The sequence below is a fragment of the Nelumbo nucifera genome, chromosome 7 (assembly GCF_055504915.1).
Source record: "Nelumbo nucifera cultivar China Antique chromosome 7, China Antique-T2T, whole genome shotgun sequence".
Classification (NCBI taxonomy): Eukaryota; Viridiplantae; Streptophyta; class Magnoliopsida; order Proteales; family Nelumbonaceae; genus Nelumbo; species Nelumbo nucifera.
Genome location: NC_142655.1, coordinates 59,043,856 through 59,063,276, shown reverse-complemented (window position 1 = coordinate 59,063,276; position 19,421 = coordinate 59,043,856). Strand labels below are relative to the sequence as shown.

General features: G+C 38.2%; 1 protein-coding gene across 4 annotated transcripts in view; it reads right to left on the bottom strand.

The window, feature by feature from the left end:
• LOC104599776 (large ribosomal subunit protein bL19cz) overlaps positions 1 to 17,578 on the bottom strand; it is a 55,826-nt gene extending 38,248 nt beyond the window's left edge. Inside the window, exons 1-5 of one of the 4 annotated variants that reach the window (XM_088891216.1) lie at positions 16,287 to 17,578; positions 14,416 to 14,509; positions 13,373 to 13,456; positions 12,313 to 12,600; positions 10,794 to 10,860 (exon numbers count right to left, since the gene is read on the bottom strand). The gene's annotated coding sequence lies outside the window, so the exon portion shown is untranslated. Of the gene's footprint in view, positions 1 to 1,032; positions 1,147 to 10,793; positions 10,861 to 12,312; positions 12,601 to 13,372; positions 13,457 to 14,415; positions 14,510 to 16,286 lie in introns of those variants that run through there. The other 3 variants (XM_088891215.1, XM_088891217.1, XM_088891219.1) reach the window with 3 other exon arrangements.
• Positions 17,579 to 19,421: the final 1,843 nt, after the last annotated feature.

The window sequence follows — 19,421 nt, the reverse complement described above, 5'->3', positions numbered from 1 at the left end:
GGTGTAACTTTCCAGTTTTGCCCATCAATCTCCAAGGTCCAGGGCAGTACTGGAAATCTGGTCCAGTTCATAGATTCAATTAATCCTACACTGTGTGCTTAGGGTCTCACCCCGGCAGCTGAGACAGGCCACCCCAACCGACTTGGTGGCACCACAGTGTCAGCCTTGTCAGGATAGGTCTCCCCAGACCGACCCACTGGCTGTGAACATTCTAAACTAACACGAGTCTCATTAAGTGTCCAGTTTAAGGATATTACACAGAAACATACCAAGGGAACATGAATCAAATATGCACTTTTATTCATTTACAATAAACTCATAAAGTACATCATTCTGATTGAAACTAAGGGCATACAAAACTGTCTAACAGGAGGAAAACTCTTGGACTACTTTCAAGTCTTCTCATTCACAGATATTCTAAGAACATGGTCTGAAGTAGCACAATCTTCGAGAGTAAGAGATAAAGTAAGGCTGGAGTGGAAACCACTTGAAGGCAATAAAGTAAAGCTGAATTTTGACGGGTGCTCATATGGAAACCCAAGCATCTCAGGAATAGGAGTAAACTTTGACAGGAGGATATTGGGTATGTTCTCAGGACCAATTGGCAACGAAAACTCACTGAAGGCTGAACTATTGGAATTACTACAAGGGTTAAAGTTAGCCAAACAACTAGGATGCAGACATGTTGAAGTGGAAGGGGACTCAAAAGTAGTAATTTCATGGGCAATAAATAGCAACCACACCCCATGGACGCTTAAACATGTGATTAGGGAAGTGGAGAAGATTGCAAAGAAGGTTGAGGCTGAATTTAAATGGGTCCGAAGAAGTGCAAATGGGCTAGCTGATAACTAATGGATTAGCAAAACAAGGGGCATTGAGACAGCAATTATTTTGGGCTACACTGTAATGAGGGGTGAATAGAGTGATTAAAGGGGATCAACAGTCCCATCATCAAGTTGTATAAACTACTTACAATCTGAATTTTAATAAAATACATATTTACTGATAAAAAAAAAGGTGTCAGAGAATCACCTTTAACAAAAGAATCACCACCAGTAGTAGATTTCTTACTCCCATGTGCTACAACAGCAGTGTCAATTCCATAGGTTGATCCTTCCAGTTTTGTAGGAATAATATTGTCTCTATCGGAGGCCATTTCAGCAAGAAAACAACAGTCAAGCCACAAGGATATCAGAGACAACCAAATTCAGCAATCAAGAACTCAACATGACAGTCCAAAAAAAAGGCAAGTTTTTAAGATAGTCGAGTCTAAAACCTTTCAAATATGAATCTGAAGTCTGAATCAAATAAATGGGAAGCAAGAAAACCCTAGGATGACACCAGATCTAGGGTTATAGGTTGATCAAATCAGCCGATTGAGAGAAAATTGTGATTTACCAACACATCAGGTGTCTTTTTCAAAAACAAGGAGGTATCTTGTGCTGATCGAAACAATCCTTAGAAATCTCCAAACCAGAACTGAGTGTAGGGTTAAGAAGAGCTTGAGAGAACCCTTCAATCTGGAGAGAAAAACTCAAATCGCAGGCCGATGTAGAAGGCCTGAAGTCCAAAAAAGTTGCAGTCCAAAAAAGGAAACTGTACAGTGTTGCCGCCCCAAGAAGAAGATCAGAACTCCTTCGAAAACTTCACCAAATCAGATGTTGTTTGTAGGTAGAATAGATCAGGTCTAGGCGACACCAGATCTGAAGTCCAAAGTTGTTGCAGTTCAAAAAAAGAAACTGTACAGTGTTGCCACCCCAAGAAGATTAGAACTCCTTTGAAAACTTCACCAAATCAGATGTTGTTTGTAGGGAGAATAGATCAGGTCTAGGCAACACTAGATCTGAAGTTTGGCCTCGAACCAATGTCTCCCAAGAGAGATCTAATGAAATCTTTCCTGCTGGTTGCACAAAGAAAACTGAACAGAAAAGGGTGGACCAAAACAGCCCTAATACGACAGGATTACTGTTCTAGTGAGGTTCAAGAGAGAGAAAATAGATCAAAGAGCAACTTGCTCTAATACCATGTCAACACTCTTGGCTGAATAGAGAAAAGAACAAGAATAATCTTAGAGGTGTCAAGAATGAATGACCCCCACCTCAAAGAGTCTCTTACATATCACAATTACACGAATGCCCATATAGGGCTGAAAGAGAAAAGAAGAGTAAGATGTATAAATAATATACAACAAGGACTATACTAATAAGATACATCAAGTTACAGAATCTCCACACCGTTATCTCCAGAATTTAATCAAGTTCCTAGGGAGGATTTGGGGGAAAAGTTGAGAGATATTCTGGGATTTCAACTTTGTAACTTGGATAGTTTGTTTTAATTTTGTTCCCTAGCAGTTATTTTCTGTTGTTTTTCTTGCAAGGTGATGCCTTATCACCTGCTAGACGGTAAGATTTTTTTCTTATTTAATGAAATTGTAGATGTTCAAGACTACTATCAGTCCTGAGCACTAATAAATTTCAGGTTCGAAAAAGGAGAGAAAGTATAGAGGAAAGAAGAGAAAGAGTAGAGAGAGAGCAGTAGAACACAAGATTTGAAAGGAATGACAGAATCTCAATGTTCTGCCGCCACCACTTCTATTTAATATTTATAGGTTATGCTAGTTACATGAAAGGACACATCTACCCTTGGTATTTACATAACACATAAAACAATATAAAACTGAAATATAAATAACAACTAGAATAACAGATTGACCATCAACTAACCCTAGGATGACTAGGTACATTCTACCCTACGGACAGAGTGGGACCACAACTGTGGGGCCCACATCAGTGTTCTCTACAGAAATTTCATTTTACCATAAAAAAACAAAAATTAGCATCATCACACCAACTAGATGTGTATTGATAATGAAAATGCAAAATGCACTGATATTAGGTTTCAATTTATCAGTAGCAGCATTATATTAATATCAAATGTATGCAAGAGATATAAAGAAAGTATTACGAAATTAAAAGAGATGGGAACTGTTTGACATGCAAAATATTCTCCCAAATCAAAGCCTTAAAAAAATTGATCCTCATAATTTGGTTTAGATACTAAGATTGGTTGAAGATGGCATCCTTTTTATGATATACTCAAGTACCAAAGGTAAATGGGACTACCAGGCTGGGACATCTGATAGAATTCTTGGCCTCCTATGTTAGAAGCAACATCCAAAGGATGAACTTCTGGAAGTTACAAATATTCAGAGAATCGTTTTTTTTTAACTTCCCTAGTGGTTCTTTTCTGTTGTTTTGCTTGCAGGGTGATGCCTTATCACCTGCTAGACTGTAAGCTTTTCTTATTTAATAAAATTTCGTTTTACCATAAAAACAAAAAAAAACAAAAACAAAACATTAGCATCATCACACCAACTAGATGTGTATAGATGATGAAAATGCAAGATGCACTGATTTTATGTTTTAATTGATCAGTAGCAACATTATATTAAAATCAAATGTATGCAGAAGATATAAAGAAAGTATAACGAAATGAAAAGAGATGGGAACTGTTTGACATGCAGAATATACTCAAGTACCAAAGGTAAATGAGGCTACTGTTAGAATGTTAGAGTTATGTTCGGCTGATAAGAGTTCTTATTAGCCCATTCTTATGTTTAACTTATCTTGTAACTGGGCTTGTGTTAATGGGCCTAATCCTGTTTAATGATTTAAGTCATCTGGGTGTCCCATCACTAATCAGGGGCATCCCAGTAATTTCTTGTACCTTGTACTATATTCATCTATAAATAAAGAACTGATCGACTGGCTAGTACAGTTCGACATTCTCTTCTTTTCTGTCATTCTCTTTTCTTCCTTGCTACTTCAAGTATAGCACTTCAGATTACATGGTATCAGAGCATTAGCTCCTTCCTGGTTTCAGCAGGCGCACTCTCTTCTCTTGCTGTCTTTTCATCTTCTCTCTTCCTTTTCTGGGTTGCTGCAGTGAAGACCTAGGAGTGTAAGAGAGTAAAGCAAGTTCGAACCTAGGGCTTCTCTTGGTTGTAGGACTCAAGAGAAGTAAGACCCAGAAGTAGATGTCCTACTAGATTATCTCCAGCAAGTAGTAGCTATTGGGCTACTAAGAGAGGTCTGTATAGGACAAACCTAGTTGAGGACTGATTTCAGTAGTCCTAGCACTAGCCGAAAGAGGGAGAGCTTCCTCTACAGTTGCAGCTTCGTGCTCCAGCAAGACTTGGGCAGAACTGTGGTAACTTCAGTTACAGATTCTCTTCAGGTTGGTTATCAGTCCTACTTTGTGAACTTCAGTTACTGCACTGCACAGTTACTTCAAGTTGCACAACAAGCCCTAACTGAAGCAACTTCAGTTACTAGCACTGTGAACTGGTTCAGTTACAGCCCTGTACTTGCTACTTCGGCCAGTCCTAAACAGCACTGTGAACTGGTTCAGTTAGCAGCCCTGTACTTGCTACTTCGGTTATCAGTACTGAACTGGTTCAGTACCCGAACTGTGAACACTTCTACCAGCACGGTGAACACTGTGACCACTTCGGCCAGTCCTAAACAGAATCACCTACAGCACTGTGAACAACTCTTGGACTGAAGTCAAAATGTCCTCACTATCCGGTGAAGTTTCCTCTAGAGATAACAGACCTGTTACAAGGTCCTCAAACCTAGAAAACCCTAATCTGCACAGCTTGCAGATTACAAGTGTGCTGCTAGATGAGTATAACTTCAGAGAGTGGTCTGTCTCAGCAATGCTGTTCATTACCTCTCGTGACCTCACAGGCTATTTGGATGGAGACAAGAAACAACCAGAAATTGGCAGTCCTGAATACACCGTGTGGCGTAAGGAAAATGCCACAGTCATGTCTTGGTTGCTGGCCTCTATGACTCCTAGGGTGGCCAGAACTGTTCATCACTTCCCCACAGCTGCTAAAATTTGGGAGAAAGTATCTAAGACATATGGCCAGAAAAAGAACAATGCTAGAATTTACAGGTTGAACCAAGACATTGCAGCCCTAAGGCAAGGAGACATGTCCGTGGCAACCTACTTTGCAACACTGGAAGGCCTCTGGGAAGAGCTTGACCACCATTTGATTTTGGATTGGGAAAATGCTAATGATAAGGGGAGGCATGATAAGCAGATTGAGGAGGGCAGAGCCTTCAAGTTTCTGGCGGGTCTTGACCCTGTATATGAAGGTATAAGGTCACAGATTCTAGGGAGAGATGAATTACCTGAGCTTCACCATGTCTACTACCTGGTGAGGAATGAAGAAGTAAGGAGAAAGGAGATGTAAGTTGACTCCCAGACACAGTCAACAGAACAACCTGGAGAACATTCAGCCTTAGTCTCCACTAAGGGGAATAGATTTTCAGACAAGAAGTCCCTCAAGTGTACACATTGTGGTGGTGAGAAACACACAAAGGAGAAATGTTGGGTCCTGTACCCTCATCTGAAGCCAGCTGCTCTGAGAAAGGACAAAAGGCAACAGAAGGGCCACACAGCAAGTGGGAATCTTGCCACCAACAACAGTAGTGACAACTCACAGAGTATTCAAACAGTGTCATCTTTCACCGCAAGGCAGGCTGCCGACTCCTCTGGACCAAGTACTTTGGGCTTCACAGCTAGTGAGGTAGAGGTTCTCAGTCGGGCATTAGCCCGTCTGAAGAACAATTCTTTAGCTTCCACCTCTCTTGCCAAATCAGGTACAGCCTCTACATTTAGTGCATCTAGTTCCATTAATTCTGCCTCTTGGGTGATTGATTCCGGAGCCACTGACCATATGACACATATGTCCTCCTTATTCTCCACATATCATTTGTTGTCTGGACAGGATAAGATGAGAGTAGCTGATGGGTCCCTCTCCACCATCTCTGGAAAGGGGGTGGTTGACCTAAGCAAGGATCTCTCTCTTAAATCAGTCCTACATGTTCCTAGTCTTACCTCAAATCTGTTGTCTGTTTCAAAGCTTACAAAAAACTTGAACTGCAGTATAACTTTCTTTCCTTCTCATTGTGTCTTCCAAGACAGATTGATGAGGAGAACGATTGGGAGTGGTCATGAGTATGGGGGCCTCTACTACTTTGATGAAGATGTCAGCTCAGCCATGCAAGCTTCTAGTACTAGTCCGGAGAGTGTGGAGTCAATAGCTAGGCTGCACTTGTGGCATGCTAGGCTAGGTCATTTGTCCTTTTCTTCCTTAGCAATGTTGTTTCCCGAATTATGTAAGGGTATTTCGAGTCAGAGTTTAATTTGTGATGTGTGTCAAATGTCAAAACAATGTAGATCAATGTATCCAATTTCTAGTAATGAAATTCAAGCCCCTTTTGACTTTGTTCATTCTGATGTTTGGGGTCCTTCACCCATTGTTTCCATTGATGGCTTCCGTTACTTCATCAGTTTTATTGACCATTATTCTCGGTGCACTTGGATTTATCTGTTGAAAGGACGTGAAGAAGTTCCCCGGATAACTATGATGTTTTGCAAGATGGTTGAAACACGATTTGGTAAAAAGATCAAGCAATTCCGTTCAAACAATGCAGCTGAATACTTTGAAAGATCCCTGAACTCATTCATGGAAGATGCAGGCATGTTACATCAATCATCGTGTGCTTACACCCCTCAGCAAAATGGGGTCGCTGAGCGCAAGAACAGACATCTATTGGAGACAGCTCGAGCCCTTCTTTTCCAGCACAATGTGCCCAAGCAATATTGGTCTCAAGCTGTTCTCACTGCATCATACCTGATAAATCGGATGCCATCTAAGGTACTAGGTATGAAGACCCCTTTGTCTGTTTTGTGTCCCACTCTTCCAGAATTTCCTCTTCCCCCGCGGGTTTTTGGTTATACATGCTTCATACATGTGAAAGATCCAAAGAAGACCAAGCTGGATCCTAAGGCTACAAAGGGAATATTTTTGGGGTACTTTCCTACGCAGAAGGGGTATAAGTGTTATGATCCTATCTCCAAGAAAAAATATGTCACCAGGGATGTAGTCTTTTTTGAGTTTCAACCCTATTTCGGGTCTTTTCAAAATCCTCTTCAGGGGGAGAGTAGTGGGAAGAGGATTCTCATTCTCCCTTCTTTTTTGTTCCCATTTCAGCACCTTCCACTACTACTAGCTATAACATTCCGGGTCAACCTAGTGAGACTTCCACTGTGCCAGTTGCTTCTCCAGATTCGGCTGATACTTCCGAAGGTTCCAGTAAACAAGAGAAAGAGATACATACAGTAGAAGGAAGAAGGCCCCTCAACCTCATGATTGCAACCAGTTGAACTCAGATCAATCTGTCTCTGCAATCCAAGGTAATTCTGATTCACTCAATTCAGATTTGGATCTTCCTATTGCTCTCCGTAAGCCTGTTCGTTCTTGTACCGCTCGGCATCCCATAGCCGATTATGTTTTTTACTCACACTTATCCCCTGCCTATCATTCCTTTGTGTCTGCTCTTTCCTCTGTATGTGTCCCTTCCAGGTATTCAGAGGCGGCATCTGATCCAAGGTGGAAAGAAGCCATGAATGAGGAGATGAAAGCCCTAATGAAAGCAAGGACATGGGAATTGGTGGACCTGCCAGAAGGGAAAGGCACTGTTGGGTGCAAGTGGGTATTCACAGTAAAGCACAGGGAAGATGGGTCAGTTGAGAGGTACAAGGCCAGACTCATGGCAAAGGGGTTTACACAAAAGGAAGGAATTGACTACAAGGAAACCTTTGCCCCAGTAGCAAAGCTCAACACAATCAGGGTTCTACTGTCACTAGCAGCAAAATTCTCTTGGGAACTTCATCAGCTGGATGTGAAGAATGCTTTCCTAAATGGTGATCTTCATGAAGAGGTATTCATGGAACCCCCACCTGGATATGATGTTGGAAAGAAGGTATGTAAACTAAGGAAAGCATTATATGGTTTGAAACAATCTCCCCGGACATGGTTTGAGAGACTTTGTTTGGCCATGAAGAAAGTAAGGTACACTCAGAGCAGTGCAGATCATACATTGTTTACAAGGAGACAGGATGACAAACTTACAGCACTCATTGTGTATGTGGATGATATGGTGATTACTGGAAATGATGTGAAAGAGATGAAGAGGTTGAAGGAGTTCTTAGCTTCAGAATTTGAGATCAAAGACCTGGGAAATCTGAGATACTTTCTTGGAATTGAAGTTGCTAGATCAAGAGAAGGAATCTACATATGTCAAAGAAAGTATGTGCTAGATCTCCTAGAGGAAACAGGCATGATGGGGTGCAGGCCAGCAGACACTCCAATAGAACCAAGCCATGGATTACAAGAATCAATGAGTGAGGAATACTGTGATAAGGAAAGGTACCAAAAGTTGGTAGGAAAACTGATATACTTATCCCTTACTCAGCCAGACATTGCCTATGCAGTACATGTTGTCAGTCAATTCATGCACTCACCAAAGACCCCTCATATGAGAGCAGTGGAAAGAATCCTCAGATACTTGAAGACTTGCCCAGGGAAAGGAATTTTATTCAGAAAAAACAGCAGACTTGAAATTGAAGCCTACACTGATGCTGATTGGGCTGGGTCTGTTGGAGACAGAAAATCAACCTCAGGTTACTGTACATTCTTGGGAGGAAACCTAGTCACATGGCGTAGTAAGAAGCAGAATGTTGTGGCTAGATTAAGTGCAGAAGCAGAATACCGAGCTATGGCACACGGGGTTGCTGAACTCTTATGGCTCAGGACTCTCCTTAATGAGCTTGGTATCAAGACAGAGGGTCCTCTCAAGCTGTATTGTGATAATAAAGCTGCTATCAACATTGCCAACAACCCTGTGCAGCATGACAAGACAAAACATATTGAAATTGATCGACACTTCGTCAGAGAGAGAATTATTTCAGGAGAACTCTGTGTGCCTTATACTCCATCAGAGATGCAGATTGCAGATGTATTAACTAAAGGGCTGGCATCAACGAAGTTCAGGGACATACTTGGCAAGCTAAACATGATTGATATCTATGCTTAGCTTGAGGGGGAGTGTTAGAATGTTAGAGTTATGTTCGGCTGATAAGAGTTCTTATTAGCCCATTCTTATGTTTAACTTATCTTGTAACTGGGCTTGTGTTAATGGGCCTAATCATGTTTAATGATTTAAGTCATCTGGGTGTCCCATCACTAATCAGGGGCATCCCAGTAATTTCTTGTACCTTGTACTATATTCATCTATAAATAAAGAACTGGTCGACTGGCTAGTACAGTTCGACATTCTCTTCTTTTCTGTCATTCTCTTTTCTTCCTTGCTACTTCGAGTATAGCACTTCAGATTACAGCTACCAGGCTGGGACATCTTATAGAATTCTTGGCCTCCTGTGTTGGAAGCAACATCCGAAGGATGAACTTCTGGCAGTTACAAATATTCAGAGAATTGTTTTTCTTTTTTTCTATCAGCAACACAGAAAAGAATTCATTAATTATAAAAATCAGGTTATAACAAGTTGTGAAAAGAAAAAACCAGCTTTAGAAAGCTGTCCCAATCCAAGTTTACATTTAAGCCCAAAACAGATGTGTTCTTTATACCCCGTGCTTAGCTAAGCTATCTGCCAAGCTATTGGCAGTCCTCCTCACCCATCTCACTCGGATTGACATGTCCTTTGATAGCCATTTAAATCTCCTGGAATTATTCCTCGAATGCCATATCACCCCTTCCTCCTTTTGCAGCCATTTTACCACAGTTTTTTAGTCTCCCTCAATGATCAGTCTATTATTACCCAATTCTTTTGCCTTTTCAACCCCATATACTGCAGCCAAAAACTCTGACCTTGTCACATCACCTTGTTCCACAGAACCAAAGCATAAAGCAATGATGTTTCCATCTTCATCTCTAATGGCCCCTCCTATGCCTAAGGGGCCCAGATTACCCAAACAACTCCCATCAAAGTTCAGCTTCTTCCAGCAATCTATTGGGGGTGATCATGTCTCAACAGATTTCTGTCTTGTGGATGAAGATGCAGCAATAAACCCTGAAGAAATATTCAACCTTAAAGTCTGAAAACAGCTTCATGCTTTTTGCCCAATGTGCCACTCTCAAAGTTATTGTTTCTACCAAGGCTTCCTTGCTTCATTCTCTTTCTTCAAATTTTCTTGCATTTCTTTCCTCCCAAACAGTCCAAAGTAGTGTTGCTCTAGTATTCCTCCACAAAATCCTGCCCCTCCTTTTAGTGCAATTAATGCCAATAGAACTAAACAAACCATCCAACCTGTCAGAGAAGACCACTTTCAACCAAACAGAGAAGCAAACCAATTCCAAATAAAGCTAACAAAAGGGTAGGAGATTAGAAGATGAAATGCAGTCTCACCATTCAACTTACACAAGACACACCAGTTGGGGGACAAACACCAATTTAGTCTTTTTCTTCAGAGTAGATCATAGGTATTAATACAACCATGAAACACTTCCCAATAGAAAGCACTGATTTTAGGGGGAATGAGCAAATACCAAATTTCCTTGACTGCGAAAGAAGGAGAGGAGGAGGTGGCTAACAAGGAATGTAAGGACTTACAAAAAAACAACCCATCCGAATTAGGGCCCCAAACACTAGAATCTGAACTACCTTCTCTCAAGACTACTGAATTCAGCAAGCCTAACAACTCAGACACACTAGAAAGTTCAAATTCTCTAAGGTTTTTGTTAAAGCCAAAATTCCAGTTCAGCTCTAAAGGACGATGGTGCTGACTTAGAAATTCAGAAATAGGCCTATCTTTGAACCTGGAAAGATAAAAAAGAGAAGGGAATCTCTCACCCAGAGGGGTATCCTCAATCCACACATCCTCCCAAAATCTGATTTTCTGATCAGAAGCCAAGTCATACCTGATATGGTAGTAGAAAGGTAGGAAGAATTTCATGAATGGCCTTCCAAGGAGCAGCCAAGGTAGCTCTACAAGAAAACAACCCATCAGAATCTTCAAAATCTCGATAAAACATTTTTTCAATTTGGTTGCAAATTTGATCATCAATATTTGGTTTATATACTCAGATTGGTTGAAGATCACATCCCTTTTTATAATCTACTCAAGTATCAAATGTAAATGGGGCTACCAGGCTGGGACATCTGGCAGAGAATGCTTGGTGTTCTGTGTTGGAAGCAACATCTGTAAGATGAATTTCTGGTAGTTACAAATATTCAGAAAATCTTCAAGATCAGGATAAAATGTTTTTTAATTTGGTTGCAAGTTTCAATTGTCTAGTTCATTTGATCAAGAAAAAAAAAATTACAAATAGCATAGTGTAGTTCTCTTTTAAGATCAATCAATGAAGAATGAAGAATGAAGAATTCTCTTTACTACTGTATGACTCCAAATTCATGAAGGCAATGACTCCCAGAGAACAGGTGCCAACTATGATAGTTCAATCTCCTTATCTTGCTTATTTATTCCCAATAATTCTCTTGTATGCATTTCTTATCCCGTTTATTATGGAATTTTGGTCTGATAGTTTTCCTAGTCAACAATCTACATTTTATTTCTCAACCTCAAACCTTTTCTTAAGCCCATTTTAATTTTCTAGCCTCTATCCTACATCTCCACCCTTGATCCTTATTATATTTGTGTTTTTTATAACAAAGAAAATGAAAACTTCATTTATGAATTTCACGGGAATGCAAAAAATAGAATTGTCAAAAACAACCCAACAAAACAAAAAATGACTGAGACACCAAGACCACACAACTTGAAATATGTAACCCCAAGTATCATCAACCCATGATCAATGACAAAAAAAATGTCACATAAAATTGGATGCCATTGATTACAGAAGTGAGTATAACTGAATTTTTGGAACCCCTTGAGGGCATTTGACCAGAAGATTAAGAGTCTCTCAATACTTCCAATCAACGCCTTAGTTGAGGACATATTTTATTTTCTCCTAATAATCCTGCGGTTTCTTTCTTGCCAAATTCCCCAGCACACTGTAAAGGTGCAATCATCCATAACCTGGTTCCCCTCTTACTAAGGCAGTAAGGCCCCTTAATTGAAACAAGAACATTAAGGATTTGAGGTCCATGGGATTACCCACTGGTCACCAAAAAGCTGTAAAAAATGAGACCATATATCTGGCATTGGTATACACCATAAAGGAATAGGTGCACTTTTTTCAAATGGTAAAACCCATATGATGTCGTGGGATTAATAAATCACAAAACCAACGTTTACACATAAAATCAATAATTAAGCATTGCATGATCCATTTGAAATTTCTAATTAACATATACCCCACAGAAGCAGTAAGTCTGGTATTATAATTAAATGCACTCAGAGAATCCAAAAACGCATGAATCCTAGATGGATCATGGAAGAACAAAAGTACAAAAAGTAACATCTAGAAAACATACCAATGTTGTGGCAAAGCATGAAGTAGAGTTGGGGCACAATGAAGAAAGGAAGCCGTCTGAAAGATGATTCAATGGCCTATGAAATAATGAAGCCCCTCTCCTCCAACATTACATTCCAAAGCAATGAATCCAGGACCACCACTTAAGTGATAACCATGTGCTGATTTAGGATGAACAACCTTTGAACTCGTAAAATGGCGATCAATTATTTGAAGGCTTTTCAAGAAAGACTGCATGTCTCTAGAACAGTTCTGCACCAATGAAGAAGATAAAAGAGGGTTGAGCGTCCTGCAACAGTAACCATAACAGTCAATCTTGAAGCCCTGAACTTCCGCCAAGTCTCACATAAACCCTAGAGAAAAACGCACACTTCTTTCTACAGGATTAGCTATTGACTTGTACTCATTATGACCTAGGAGCCAGTTGCCAGTAAGGTGAAAGTTGGGCTGCTGAATTGATGAATCTCAACTATATCAAGCTTTGGTGTTGTCTTGGTCCCATTCACAAGTTAATAAATTATCCACTCAACCCCACCCAAGTACACTCTACCAAGGTTTTAAAAGGCTAAAGGTGGAGGCAAGGTGGTTGGGTGCCAAAGAGGTCAGGCAAAAGCCTCAAAGGGAGTTTGAGGCCTCAAACTAAAAAACATAACTGTTGTGTGTTCAATAACTGTTAGTTGTGTGTTATTTATTTAATGTATAAATTTTACGTAATTATGTGTTATGTGTTTCATAAATAATAAAAAACATAAAAATAAATAAATAATTGAAATTTTATGTAATTATGTGTTATGTGTTTCATAAATAATAAAAAACATAAAAAGAAATAAATAATTGAAATTTTACGTAATTATGTGTTATTTATTTAATGTATAATGGTCCAATAACTGTTAGTTGTGTGTTCAAATCTTTTCAAGATTCCTCTTATGAAACACAAGCACTAAAACAACAATGTTATAATTAAAATAACTACCAACTATTATATAGAATTTGATACTACAATACAAATTCTAAACTATAGAAGAAAAGTTAAAAAAGAAGATGGGGTCAAATGAGTGTACCTTAGCTATTTAGAGAACACACTTGATGCAATCCAATAGATAAATTATGAAATATGAATCTTTGAAGTTCAAAATTGCAAATTCCTATAAAAAGCAAATTAAGACTTTAGAAGAGTGTTCTTTATTTCATAATTCACCCTAAAAGATGAACTAATAAGAACTTTCAAGTTTCAATCATGCAGAAAGGAAAGAAACTAAGATAGAAAATACATGTGACTACATAAACCATTCCATATTTCAAATTTTAGAAAGAAAACTATTCTACATTCCACGTTTTACACTTCAAGAGGTCATTCCAAATCACAAAACATAGTTTGGAACTTCAGATTTGTATAATGAAAGTATTTTTTCCACTTTTTCATGTTAAAGTATATTAATATTAATATTAATACTTATTAATCATATGATATCTATATTAATAAACATTAGCTGAACTTTATTTATGTATTTCATATTATTTATACCTACCATTTCCATTTGTATGGTGATGGCTATGCATTGAAGTTTTTTTTATACTTCTATCTCATATTTATATTTATTTGAGATCGCATGAGTTTCTCTAAGGTATTCATAGATATCTTAATTTTTTTTAACCCATTATCAAAATTCATGCCTTTTCATAAGTACCTCAATTGGTTTCAGTGAACATTGTCAATATATATATATATATATATATATATATATATATATATATATATCCAACTTCATTCATTCTCTCATGTGACAGTAAAAAAATAAAAAATAAAAAAAAAGGAAGGAAGGATTAAGGCTGCATTTGGCATTTCTTATTTTAAGGACTTATCTCCTTTTTGCTGTTAAAATGTCCCTATGAACACTAAGTTTTTAACTGCAAAAAGGAGATAAATCTTTAAAATACGGAATGCCAAATGCAAATGCAACCTAAGAATAACCATACCCACTGAGTTTTAAATTATAGAGATTAGAGAACACTAAGGCAAATATCCAATTAACCTGTAGAAGAACAGAAGAAGAAAATTAAGATTTATGAATAAGAAGAAGAAGACGACTAGACGAGGACTTACTTCGGTCGTGATCCACTGAATCGTGATTGGCCGTTGCCTTGTTGGTCAGTCGACACCATCTCTGCTAAAGTGGTACTCTGTTTTGAGTTCTCACCTGAAAATAAAGTTAGAAAAATAAAAAATTAGACCGAAGAAGAAACCGTGGAAAGGAAACTCCAAACTATATTTTCAGTTCAAAAGAGGAAGGAAGAACTAATGATCCGGGCTGCTGTTATGGCCTAAACTCCAGTTCTTGGAGAGGAACCCTATGCGCCAGAAAGAAAGAAAAACTCACCTTGATCGCCGTTCAAAAAGACTCAAAACTTCAAACGGAGGACTGAGGGAGGTCAAGGAGGGTTCGTTCAGTTCCGAAGAGTGAAGAAGTGGAGGGAAAATCGCAAATCACAAAGAAACAAAACACATTCCGTTTAGCCGAAGTCCCCAACAGTTATAAAATCTTTACCATATTTACCCCGTTGAAGAATAAAATTTACGACCAAATACCCGCCTCGCATGTTTTGCGCCTCGAGGCGAAAGACGTACACCTCAGTTATATGGAGGCTACCTCACTACCTACATATATTTTAGTAGAGGCTACAACTTACAAGAATATTGATATATGAGGCTACACAGAGTGTAGGGATAGCAATTTTCTCCTTTTAGTTGAGTGGGATTAATAGAAATATCGACAAGAACGAGGAGTGAAGTCTAATACCTCATCCTAACTTCAATTATATATATAAAATATATATATTATATTAAATATAAGGCAAATTTCTTAAACTATCCTTAATATTTAGTTAATTAACTAATTTTATTCTTACTATTTACATGTTAACTTAGACTACCTCTAAGTTTTCTGACAAATACACGTAACATCAGTGACTGTTATATTTTTCAAAAATTTCTAAAAGACTCCCATTTTAAAAATCGGAAGATAAAAGTGGAGGAATGAGGTTTGAAAAGGAGATCGGCTTCAGTCACAGGGAGATATTCCCAATGCAAGGCTACGATGGTTGTTCGAACGGGCCTCGCAGTGACTGAATCCCATCACGTTGAAAAGCGGCGACTACCCACACAGTGGCAACTCGTAGATGTATCCGTTGCATCAATTTTCTCGAGTTCCAGTCGTTCAAGAGAGATATCAGCCATCGTTTTAGCAGTTGTGCCCCTGCCCGGCTGCAACAATGACCAACCCATCTCTCGTCTCTCATCTTTTCCCTCCCTTTCTCTCTCCATCCACTCCGTCGATGAGGATCAAAACGTGGCGGCTCTGATCTCCCATTGCAGAAGACAACCACCACCTTCATCCACCCTCCGATTCAGCCCCTAGTCCACCCGTCCACCCCTCCAACGATCCAAGCTAGAAGATCGACAACACTTCGATCTGCACCTCCGATATTAGCAACACTCCTTCAATTTCTTTTTCTTTTCAGGTTTTTCAGGAACAGGGACGGCTATAGACTTCTGATTATCACTAGAATACGAATTATTTATGGACACCGAAAGTCCTGGATCTGTGCATTGGACATTTGGTTTCACAAACTTAACAACAAAAGCAACAGAAACTCCTGACATGAGCTTGACTTTGCAAAGCATTATACGAAGTTCGAACAGTCAATCAGTATAATTGTTAAGAAAATCATAGAAGCATTCAATAAAATTCTAAAAACGAACAACCGGAAATCAATCTGATAAACCCAAATTTAGTAAGCGCCAAAAAAAAGAAAAGATTAAGCTGGGAAACATAAGCATATCTAACAAGAATAACAAAGATAACGATAAGACATAATCCAAACTCCGAAAGTCAATAAAGAGAATTAAAACAAACTAGAATTTTATCAAGAAATGTAGTAAAGAAGATCGGCCATAGCTCTATGATTCGATGTTACCTGTTCAAGCAACCAGTACTGACTGAACAGTTGATTTCAAAGCGGGAACCGAAGCAACTACAAATAGAATCCAGGCTCATATCGTTATCCTAACTCCAAAGGGAAATAAAGGAAAAGAGTACTCTGATTTTGATCAGAGAGACTTTTGAGGTGTAAAATAGGATTCGTTCTACTCATTCTAAAGAAAGAGAGAGAGAGAGAGAGAGAGAGAGAGAGAGACAGGGTGTGAAGGAAGCATTGATAGAGAAACTATAGGGTTCGAATGAAAATGCAATTCAGAGGGAATTTGCCAAACTGGATCGGGTTCAATGGGGATTTGTTGCAACGGTGGGCGTAAGGCGGTGGTTCAGTGGTGAAACAGGATAAACAGGGATTGAGGAGGGCGAAAATGGTAGAAGAGTAAGAATGAAGATGAAGAGAAACGAAACCGACAAGGAGAGGATCGCCGCTGCTAATAGTTGCAGCGGCGGTGGCGAATTAAAAATATAGAAACGAATAGAGAGAGAGGGAAGAAGAAAATCGCCGCTGCTGTCTCGTTCGATTCGCTATTGTGAAGAACTCGGTTTGCCGCTTCCGAAAGGAAGAAAACGGTGAAGAAGAAGAGAGAGATGGAGAGGAAGAAGATGGTGCCGGTTCCTATTGGGACGATGCATACCACCATTTTCGTCACTTTTGAGGTAGGAATCACTCACGATAATGTTTTATGGGTAAAATAATCTTTTAAAAAAATTTAAGGGTAGTATTAGATAATATGTAAATAGTAAGAATCAATTAACTAAATAATAAAGATAGTTTAAGAAATTTGTCCTTAAATATAAAATATTATTTATATTATATATATCAAAATATATTTAAAATATTATTTGTATTTTAATTTTCCTTTATTTTAAATAAGTACATTTTTGAAAACAAACTTTTAATTAAAAAATTGGGGATTTAGGTCCTCGATGGCAAACCCGTCTCCATCAGGGATTGGGGATGTAAATTAAACTTTTCTCGACAGGGATCGGGGGTCAAAGATGGGAATTAATTTAAAACTCAAGATCGGGACAAGGAATATGATCCCCGCTCTAACCCCGTCCATTGTCATTCCTACCTGGGGGTCATCCCCAAACCCATAAATATAGTTCCAATAATTATGGTAATTATAAATGTAGCATCCAATACTTATGGTAAAATTTTTCAATTATTAATTTGAATAATTGGAAGTTTTATAATTTAAATTTTATTAAATTAAATTACCAAAATCAATAATTTTTAGTAATTAAATTACCAAAATCACTAATTATTGCTCAAAAATTATAGTAAATATCAAAATTACTGAAAAATCGATGTATATTTATTGAAATTAATTTTCCACTAAAAATAAATTATTGAAATTTGTTAATTATTATATGATAATATCATTAAATACTAATAAATTGACCAAACTTACTGAAAATATCAATAACTACTTATTGCTAAAAATTACCAATAATAGGCAGGTAAATACTTGTCTCCTAGGTAGATGGTGGTGGCTCTTTAATTCTAGCCCCCAATCTCTCTGGAGGCGGATAATTGCGGAAGAGTTTGAAACTAGAAACTATGGATGGGATCCTGGACCTGCACCCTCTCCTGCTGGATGCTTAGTTTGGAAAGGAATTGAGAAGGTTTATCCTCTTTTTATCCAAGGGATTAGGCTAAATTTAGGGGATGGCAAGAGGATTAGTTTCTGGCGAGACACTTGGTGCAATGGTGTTCCCCTAATGGAGACCGTCCCGTCGCTATTCCTTATAGCAGAAGACAGGAATGTGGTGGTGGCAGATCAGTTTGAGCGGCAGGGAAATACAGGAGGATACTGGTGTCCAAAATTTAGGAGGCATCTTTGGGAATTCTCTGATCTGTTAGAGCTGCGACAAGCGATTCAGGAATATCAACTGAACCCAAATCAGCAAGATACCAGAATTTGGAAATGGACTAAGGATGGGATTTTCTCAGTGAAGTCATTTTATTCAAATCTGACTGCTAGTTCGGCTCAGGCTTTTCCTTGAAAAGAGATTTGGCTTCCTCACATTCCTACTAAATCTCCTTCTTGGTCTGGACTGCAGTGCATGGTAAATGTCTCTCCAAGGAGCAGTTAATCAGGAGGGGTCTGGTGCTGCCCTCCACAAGTTGTGTGATGTGCAATGGAGAAGTTGAATCGGTGGATCACCTATTTATTCATTGTGAGGCTGCCCATCTGCTGCTCTGTCATTTCTGCTCCCTGCTAAATGTGAGGTGGTGCTGCCCCAAGTCTTTAGGTGAACTGCTTTTCTCTTAGAAGTTGAGAGGCTTAAGTAACAGGGGTAAGGTGTTATGGTGTATGATCCCTCATGTAGTGTGTTGGGTCCTGTGGAAAAAAAGAAATAGTAGGATTTTGGTCAAAGGTGCTCCTTAGATGAGTTAGTGGTTCGAGCATTGGGTACTTTACATTTCTGGCTGTCAGCAAAGGACTCGTTTAAGCATATCCCCCACCATCAATACTTTGATTTGGATTTTTTGTTTTAGTTGGGGTCTCTTGTATGTATTTGGGAGAGACTGGTTTTTTGGTAACTTTTTGTATAGTTGTTGGCTGTACATGGAGTTTTGTGGACCAAAGGTTGTAATATGTTACAATTATACGCATTAATACAATTACCTTACTTTTTCTCAAAAAAAAAATACCAATAATATCAAAATTATTAAAATGTGAAAAATAAATTTATATTTATTGAAATAAATTTTTCAATGAAAATTTACCAACAGTTTTTAATTAATAAATTTGTATTTATTAGTATTTTAATTAATTATCAAATTTTCAGTAATTATTGATTTCAATAATTAATTTTCAAAATTTCTGAAATTAAATTACCAAAATCAGTAATTTTCAGCATGTAATTTTTAGTAATTAAATTTTCCAATTTACCAAAATTATGAAAATTTATAGTTTATGTGTTGATATTTACTAAATAATATTCAATAATATCAAAAGTTATTAAAAATATCAAAAATATTTTACAATTTACCCAAATTAATTTAACCACGTTTTTCGGTTTTGAGATTGTTTATTGGGCATGTAATATAGATTAAGAGGTGTTTTATGAGGAATTTTAGGTGGGATAGATAGTTTAGGAGAAA